This window comes from Myotis brandtii, unplaced genomic scaffold, assembly GCF_000412655.1.
Source record: "Myotis brandtii unplaced genomic scaffold, ASM41265v1 scaffold23, whole genome shotgun sequence".
Classification (NCBI taxonomy): domain Eukaryota; kingdom Metazoa; phylum Chordata; class Mammalia; order Chiroptera; family Vespertilionidae; genus Myotis; species Myotis brandtii.
In genome coordinates, this window is record NW_005358649.1 from 134,271 (window position 1) to 143,476 (window position 9,206).

The following is a 9,206-nucleotide window of genomic DNA, read 5'->3' on the forward strand; positions in this document are numbered from 1 at the left end:
GCTAAGGGGGGGAAAAGAGGAACATCTGTAATAATCTGAACAATAAAGATTTATTAATTTAAAAAAATAAAAAATAAAAAAGTGGATTATCATGTCGCGATAGCGAGCACCATTAACTGTTATGGCCTGAGCGGCCGCATTTCGGTCATGGAAAATTTCAACAAAAGAGTGCTATGTGCCAGCAAAGCTGTGGAGGCCATTTACTCGATATGCTATTCCATACATAACCCTGTACTGTATACTTTATGAATCAATAAAAAAATTACAATTTTTAATTATAAACCTGTGTTTTCTATCAAAATTACTTCTTGCGTGAATTTTGGGACACCCTTTAATTAAGAACTCATTAAATACTTTTTGGATGCAGGAACTAAATTCACTTTAAAATAGCTACCATTTCCTAATACCCACTGGCTGTTCAAGACTCTCCCTGTACTCCTTTTTCTTACCCCTTCCCCAAGGATGAAGTAAATTTTTTTTAAACCAATGAGCTCAAACACAGAGTTGAAGAGAATGACTACAAGTGCTTTCTTCACAAAATACTTTAGCTAAAATGATTGACAATCACTCATACATAATCCAGTTACCATTTCTTGAGGGCCTACTGAGTGCTGTATCAGGTACACTATTTAAATGATCTCTTATCCTACTCTTCGAGGTAAATTATTTATTATCCAGTTATAGACTGTAGCTAATGACTTTTCAAATCTATGGAGTGCATACTATGTTTCACGCACTGTTCTACGCATTACCATGTTTTTTTCATTCAACAAAATATTTATTTAGTATCTGCTATGTGCCAGGTGCTATAGAGCAGTGATTAACAGACAAAACCTCTGGTTTTATGGAGTTTACATTGGGAAAGGTGAACAGTTATAAAAAATAAACAAGGAAACTAAAGTAAATGAAATCATGAAAGGTACCTAAATGAAAAAATAAAGCAGGCAATGGTGATATGAAGTTCTTATTAATCCTCACAGCAATTGTATGCAGTAGAAACAGTTATCTTCTTTTTACATCTAAAATAACTTGAGAGAAAGAGAGGGCTCAGTAACTTGACCAGGTTTTATGGAACTAAATATGGATGCACCAAGGGAGTCTGTAGAGGCTTTAGGGCCCCCTCCCCATAGAATGTCTATCAGCACCCCACCCCAAGCTTTGAAATGAGTAACTGGTGTTTTCTCCATCTTATGTTAAAAGCTTAGGAGAGCAGCCTCAAAACCCCAACACCTACCAAAGCTCTACAAGGGAACCATATGATTATCCCAGCTACTGCACTGTGCAAGTTCTGCAACTGCTACAATAGATGAAGAACAAAGCTGGTGTGGGATTTGTCGATAAGAAAAAGAGAGAGAATTATCACTCATCCTAAAAACAACTCTGGGAGACAGGTATTAACCCAATAGGGACACCAAGGTGTGTTTTTTTGGGGGGCGTGGGCGGAGGGTTGCCTTTGATCATATTTTTATTCAAAATTAGCTGTCCAAAGTGATTTGACCTTTATGGAATAAACAAATTTAAGTTTATGCCACAGGCTTCTTTTCTTCTGTGGTGAGTTTCTTTTCTGCAGGCTTCTTCTCAGCTGCTGGTTTTTTGGTAGCTGCAGCCTTTTCCCCCAACAAAGGCTTCTTCTGCTTCTTTAACGCCAACAGCCTTTTTTCCTTTCTTCCCTACCACAGGCTTCTTGCCTGGAACCCCCTTCTCATCTGATTTGGCTTCCAGTGCTGCTGCTGCTTTATACACCCGAAGCTTGTGGTTCTTGGCCTGGCGAAGAATGGTGTTCCGACGCATAGGCTTTACACATGGGTTTAGCTTCATTATGATTCTCAAGCTTTTCAGTGGATTCTTCTTCAGGACTCTGCAGTGAATCTTCTTTTGTGGAGCTCGGAGGGCTCTTTGGATCTCTGGGCTTTTCAAGATTCTGCTAAGGTCTGTATTAAGCATCTTGTTCATGGGAAGGCTGTAGTTACTCTTGAGGGAGGCAGCTCCACACCAAGTGCCATACAGCTCATCTAACTTGCAGAAAGCACTTTCAGTTCAAATGCAGAAACAGCCCACATACCCTCCAGGTGCAAGTTTCAAAATGTTCAGTTTGCTTACATTGAGCAGAGTAATTCCAGGGATGTTTCTGAAGGCTTTGATGACACTGTTATCCTCATTATAGATGATGCCAGGTCCCTTGCGCTGGATACTACGGTTTCTCATTTTGCCCTTGCCAGCCCTCATTCGCTAAGAGGCTGCCTGTCTCCAGCAAAGTCTCTTGAGAGAAAGCAAAGGTGTGTATTGAAAGAAGGTACTTTGGGATCATTTCTAAGGAAAAAAACACACAAAAGGACTCTTCTCACACATACCGAAACCAACCAAACAAATAAAAACAGTCTCAAAGCATCAATATGAAATGTTTGGCTGAAAGGAGAGGTGTCTTGAGTCTTAAGTACTTTTCCATTCCCTGAACAACTTATTGAGCTCCCCACCTCTCCCCCCTTATGATTAATAGATCTTCATGAGCTGTTCAGTCTCCAGGCCATTTTGCTTTAGGAAGCTTTGATTTGAAAAATGAGACAAGTAGTTTCAGTGCTGTCATCATTAGGGGATAAAAAGAAATCTATTTAAATGGTTTTTAAATATTCACAAGAAGAGCCGGAGGGTCTTGGCCATGTTCCTCTCCTCTGTCTCTCTTGCCCAGATAACCTATTGCATCAGAATAATGAACACAAACTGTGACTCTGTCAGCAGATGCTGAAGACAGTCACAGGAGTGTGGCCAATGTTGGCCTGAGCTCTTGTCCCTCAAGAACTTGGGTCTTTAAGGATGTGGTTCAATAAAGGATCTTCTCTCAAGCAGGATGCAAGACAAGATGGCTGGGGAAATAACAATCTGTTTGTTTGTTTGTTTTTAAAAAAAGCTTTTAAAATTAGTTCCATGTAATTGGAACTTTTTAGCATCCAAGAAGATCAGAACCAAATCTTGGCCAGCTGTAATTATTGAAGAAAAATAAGCCTTTAAAAGGGTGTATAAATTGGTAGAACCTGTTTAGATGCATTCTGTCAAATGCATCAAAATTTAAAATGTGGATTCCCTTTAGTGATTCCACTTCTAGGACACTTTTAGAACAAATGGAAAGATATACTAGTATATACAAGAATATTTGCAAACACACTTTGTAATTTGAAAAACAACAACATAAACATACATCCATAGAGTGATGGTTAATGAGTTATAATTTATCTGTACTAAAGTATATATTATGCAGTGAATAAAAAGGATAAGATCACCTGGCCAGTGTGGCTCAGTGGTTAAGCATCCACCCATGAACCAAGAGATCCCTGGTTCAATTCCTGCTCAGGACACATACCTGGGCTGTGGGCTCAATCCCCATAGGGTGTGTGCAGAGGGCAGCTGATCAGGAATGTTTCTCTCTCATCAATGTTTCTATCTCTCTACTCCTCTCCCTTCCTCTCTCTCTAAAAATCAATAAAAGCATATATTTTTTAAAGGTTAAGATATATGTGGTTCAACAAGGAAAAAGGTCCACAACACATTAATATACACGAAGAAAAAAGTAGGATGTAAGGCAGTATATATGGTATGAACTCATTTACATAAAATATACACTCTGATGGCACTGCGCATCTGTGCTCAGCAAGAAGTTCCCTAACCACAGAGTTCCCTCCTTCCTATCATGCTTTTCCCCTTCCCCTTCCTGCATACAGACCAGGCAGCACCCAGAAGGGCCAACTAAGGAACCTAAGAGATCTGAGCTCTTAATCCTCAGTCCTTCAGTGACCAAGGCCCTGTTACCAGAGAAAGAGGGGACACCCATGCTTGGGAAAGGCTGTCTAAATCTACCATCTAACTCCAGCCATGTTCAGAGATATATCCTATATAATAAAGAGCTAATATGCAAATGGTCATCACGCCCTCGCACCCTCATGCCCTCACACCAGGGCTGGGGGACTTTGCGCCAGGGCTGGGGAACCTAGTGCTGGGGCTGAGGGACCTGAGGCTGCATCCCCCACCCCGACACCAGGGCCAGGGACATGAGGCCAGGCCAGGGGACCTGAGGCTGCGCCCTCCACCCAGAGGGGCTTGACAGGGGACTTAAGGCTGCGCCCCCCCGCCCAGCACTGGGCCAGAGGACCTGAGGCTGTGCCCCCCCCCCCGCCCTGTGGGGCTTGACAGGGGTGGGGCCAGCTGGGTCTGGGTCTCACGTGATTGTGAGGCCTGCGCAGGTGGGTGGGGACTTGACTCTGGGTCCTGCGGCATGCCCCAGACTCTGACAGGGGGGATATTTTCATATACATTTTACTAATTTTCTTTCATCTCTGACACTTCTACTATAGAGAAAGGGCAAATAGCAATATTAAAATACTTCCTTTAATTAATTCCCTTTTAATGTGCACAAATTTCAAGCACTGGGCCACTAGTTTGTATATAAAGATGGCTATAGTGCAATCTAACCTTGTGAAAAGGTGATTTGTTGAAAGATGAGTGCTGGGCTGCAGAGCAACTGCTTTTCCCATCATAAACATCTTCAGTGTTTAAAAAAAATATTTAAAGACCAGAATGATCCACACCAAATCCTAGCAGCCATTTGATCTTGGGATTAGGGAGGCTGGGGTTTGGGGAGAGTAACCTGTCACTCTTTACTGTATGTAGTTCTCCATTAGTTGAATTTTCACAAGCAAATGATATTTTATATTTTTTAAATGGTACTTTTAAGTTTAGTCACTCTTAGAAAGAGAAAAATTAATCAAATCAAATACAGACAAGCTAGCAAATGGAGCTTTAAGCATATTGTGGTTTGTTTCAGCCATTTTAACTGAATACAATTTGAATTATGAAAATGTTGCTTTGTTTCTCAATACACATTTGATCTCAAACTGTTTAATTCAATAAATGTATACTTTGTTTTCAACTTTATCAATGCAACCTTAGTTTTATTTTCTGATCCAGGAATTTCCTTACAAATCTGTATACCTGCCTGCTAGGTACTTCCACCTGGATGTTCCAATGTAGTTTAAACTGACATGTCTAAAACCAAATCTATCATCTTCCCCAAATATTCTACTTTTCCTAAGGATATTCTCTTCCACCCATCAACCAGACTTGAAACTCCAACACTTGTTGAGTAGTCCTCTGTCTTGTTTCCTCAATAAATTAATGGCCAGACACTTCTTGTGTTTATCTGTGGTATCTCTGACATCATTTCCTTCTTTGCCATTCCCAAAGCCAATCCTTAAATGTAGGCCTCCCATCTCAATGTCACCTTGTATATTTATTACAATACTAGAGGCCCAGTGCATGAAATTTGTGGATGGGTAGGGTTCCTAGCTGCTGTCAGCCAAGTCTCCCTTCCCCCAGCTGCCAGCTGGGCCTCCCTTCGCACCCGCCTTGGCCTGGCACCACCCGTTCACCTGCTCCACCATCCTACCACAGTCCTGCTCTCGTCAGGGCCCATCAGGGTTGTCAGCACCTCCACTGCTGCCTGCTGCCAGTGCTGTGTCGCCAACACCCACCATGTTCCATGCTTCCCCCTGGTGGTCAGCGCACATCTAACTCCTGGTTGGCCGAACTCCCACAGGTAGGGACAATTTGCATATTAGCCTTTTATTATATAGGATCTATAAGGATCTATAATATTGTGTAAATCTCTGCATCCCATTCCCCCTCAATTGCAATCCCTAATAGATTATAAGCTCCTCAAAAGGATTCATGTTCTAGGCATCCCAGCACCCAGCATCATACCTACAATACAGTGGGTGCTAGAGTAATATTTTTTCAGTGAACAGATATATGGAAAGAAGCAGTTGGTCTTTATTTCTAGCAGATTCTCCTTTTCCCATTTCTATATCACCTACCTATATTCTTCGATAGTTTTCCCTAGTTGATAATTTAATGTATCATCATCATTGGTAATTTGCCACTTTTCAGATAAGAGCATATCCTTTCAAATTCAGTCATAAATGGAATTTTAAAAGCTTTATTTGATATATTCAGTGCCTTTCAAAGAAAATTTGAAAAATTCAAAGGTATAGAACCTGGAAAACTCCAATTTAAATTTCTATTGAGACTCTTACAAAACAGTAGAAATGAGCATTTATGAAACATTAGAGGGTTAAAGACCAATTCTCTTAATAGTCAATTCTTAAATATTATTTTATAAGGGGAATGAATACACATTAAGAATGGAATCATGTAATTTACAAATTATTTCTAAATAGCTCTCTAACTATGATGTTCAGCTTATTAGGAGTTGTTAATATTCTATTACTCAGAGGCCATTAGCACATTCTGCTAGCAGTATAGATCACATAATATCAAGTGACAAGGGAAGGACATGAAGTGTCCCAATTATTATTTCTTTTAAAAAGAGCTGTCGTGACCTTCTTCCCAGAGTGTGAACTATATTTTATAAAGTCTGAAAATGCTACAACCCTTCTCCATTAAATGGAAACCATCAGGAGAGGGAAAGATTACCTAAATAGAATAATAGCTAGCATTTATTATCTATACTCACTATATGCCAGGCACAGTTCTAAGGGCTTTACAATAATTCACAAAATCCTCGCAAAAACTTTGAGATGGGTACTGTTATTATCCCCATTTTACATATAAGGAGACCAGGTCCCCACTGAGGTTTTAAGTACCATGACTAAGGTTACATAGCTTCTAAAAAGGGAGCCAGGTGTGGCAGTCATGGAGAATCCTTCACAGAAGAATTTGTCCTTCCTTGCTGTAGGGAGTGCCATCAGCAACAGCCTCAAGCAGTCAGCTCCCTCTGAGTTTTCCTCAATTGTATAAAGCAGCTCTCCCAAGAATACACCTTTCCCAGCCAAACCCAATCATTGATTATCATTGAGGTTTAAAGTCTAGCCTTTTGGGATCTCTGGGGAATAGTTGTAATGGGTCTTATACATTCCAGGGCTTCCCATGGGGTGGGCTGAGGTTTTGCTGGACCAGCATTGCAATTCCACTCTCCCTCTGCCCAAGCCTGCTTCCTCCTTCTTCTGTCCATGGGAGTCAATCCCTATAAATACCCTACATGCCAAACTCCGTTCAAAGATCCATTTTTGGAAAATGGAGATCAGGTAAAAAGCAACTGTCTTAAAAGAGTGGATGATGTTCCAACTTTAGAGCCTTCAGAAAGGGAATATGGCCATGTGCCTTGCATAGCTCCTGAGAAGCTTAGCACTTGAAAGCAAGAGAAGGGGTAAGGCTAAAAAACTGGTAGACATCTTAAAAACCTGTACTGATTGGTTGATTACCAGTCTCTTTCACTGCACAGCCAATTCAGTGATTATCTTTCCCCCATGGAAAACAGGATTATTATTTTCTGGAGACACTGAGCCAAAGAAGCTCTAATCTTGGGTATACCAGATACAATGTTATGACAGGAAAAAAAAAAAAAACGGTGGGAGGGAAGGCAGATAATAAAAGCCCTCTTTCCCACCCACTCCCAGAGTACCTACAGACTAGTGTATGTATACACACACACTCTGAAGAGAAAGAGATTGCAGTATTCTTTTTTTAATACATGTTTTTTATTGATTTCAGAGAAGGAAGGGAGAGGGAGAGAGAGCTAGAAACATCAATGATAAGAGAATCATTGATCGGCTGCTTCCTGTATGCCCCCTACTAGGGGGATCCAGCCCGCAACCCAGGCCTGTGTCCTGAACGGGAATCTAACCATGATCTCCTGGTTCATGGGTCCACACCCAGCCACTGAGCCAGGCTGCAGTATTCTTTTATAGGGAACTGAAGGTCCCCTCACAAAATACTTTAACACACTGGTATTTGGAGATCACTTTCCAAATGAAACATATCAGTTGACAAGTCCTTCACAAACACACTTCTGGTCAATATTTCATTGCCTCCTTTTTAAGTAAAAATGAACAATCCAAAACACTTAAGGGAAATTTCCAACATGAAAGAAAAGCAAACAAACGGGAAAAGAAGACTAGAGAAAACATAGCAATATAGGAAAATGAAACAAATGCTTTTAAAATCATTTTCAAAACAATAAGAAAACCCATCACATTCATAAAGCAAAACTGAAATTCTAAAAAAAAAAAAAAAAAGGAAGCATGAGAGAATAAAAAAGTAGTCTTGGAAGTTAATGTTATAACCAAGTGGAAATTTTCATTGAAGTGTCAAAAGAAGAAAATCTCCAAAAATAAAAATGGGACCAAAAGAGAATGAGTTGGAAATAAAGACTAAAAAAATAAGAAACAGAGGATCAGTTCACAACGAATAGATGTTCCCCAAAAAGAAAATGATGGGAAGGAAATTATCAAAGAAAGACTATAAGAAAAATTTCCCGTACTGGATATAAATTTTCCAGAGAGTATGTAGCACAGTGAATTTTTAAATTCTATACTATAGCTCATCATGAAATTTCAGAACATCAAGGATAGATCAGAGTTCCATACATAGTCATATTCAAAAGAATAAAATCATCAAAATGTCATTAGATCCTCAATATCAACACTGGATTCTAAAAGAAAATGGGGAAGGGGAAGAAGTGCCTTCAGAGTTCTGAGAGGCAATGTTTCTGATCCCCATGCCAGAAGCAAAGAGAGAGCGCCCTAAGGATTTAGTATCACCAATGAAATGTTACTGGTTTAAAGTGGCACAGTTCATTTCTGCTCACAGCTTACTGGCCAGCGCCACAAAAAGGCCAGGAATGGCAATCTGTACCATGTGATCAGAAAGGAGCAAAAACTAAAAATAGTTTATGAATTGTACTAATCAGTCATATAGTGATGGAGATGGTCTAAGCCAGTGGTTCCCAAACTTGGCTATGCATCTAAATCACTTGGAGAGTTCTGGTTTTAATATAAATTTCCAAACCCCACCTCATATCTATAAAATTGAACAAAGGCTGGTAACACCATTGCAGCCAGCCTGAAACCAACCTAAAGCTGTATACCTTCAAATCACAACACTAGAATACCTCAGGATTCCTTTCAAAGAAAGTATGCTATAATGCAGGGTACAGATTTTGGTGGACCAAGTTGTTTTGCATATGTAAATTTTACTTTATTAACAAAACTTTAAATGTTTTGGTTTCTTTTATTAAATCTTTCTAAGACTTTTTATGTCTTCACTAGTAGCCCTGCGCACGAATCCGTGGGCCAGTAGCTTGGTGCCACCCTCCTGTAGCTCTCCGCCCACTGCCCTGCCCTCCTGTAGCTCCCCCTCCC

At 40.2% G+C, this 9,206-nt stretch overlaps 1 pseudogene; it reads right to left on the bottom strand.

The window, feature by feature from the left end:
• Positions 1 to 1,450: 1,450 nt before the first annotated feature.
• LOC102250831 lies at positions 1,451 to 1,961 on the bottom strand (annotated as a pseudogene).
• Between the last annotated feature and the right edge of the window lie 7,245 nt (positions 1,962 to 9,206).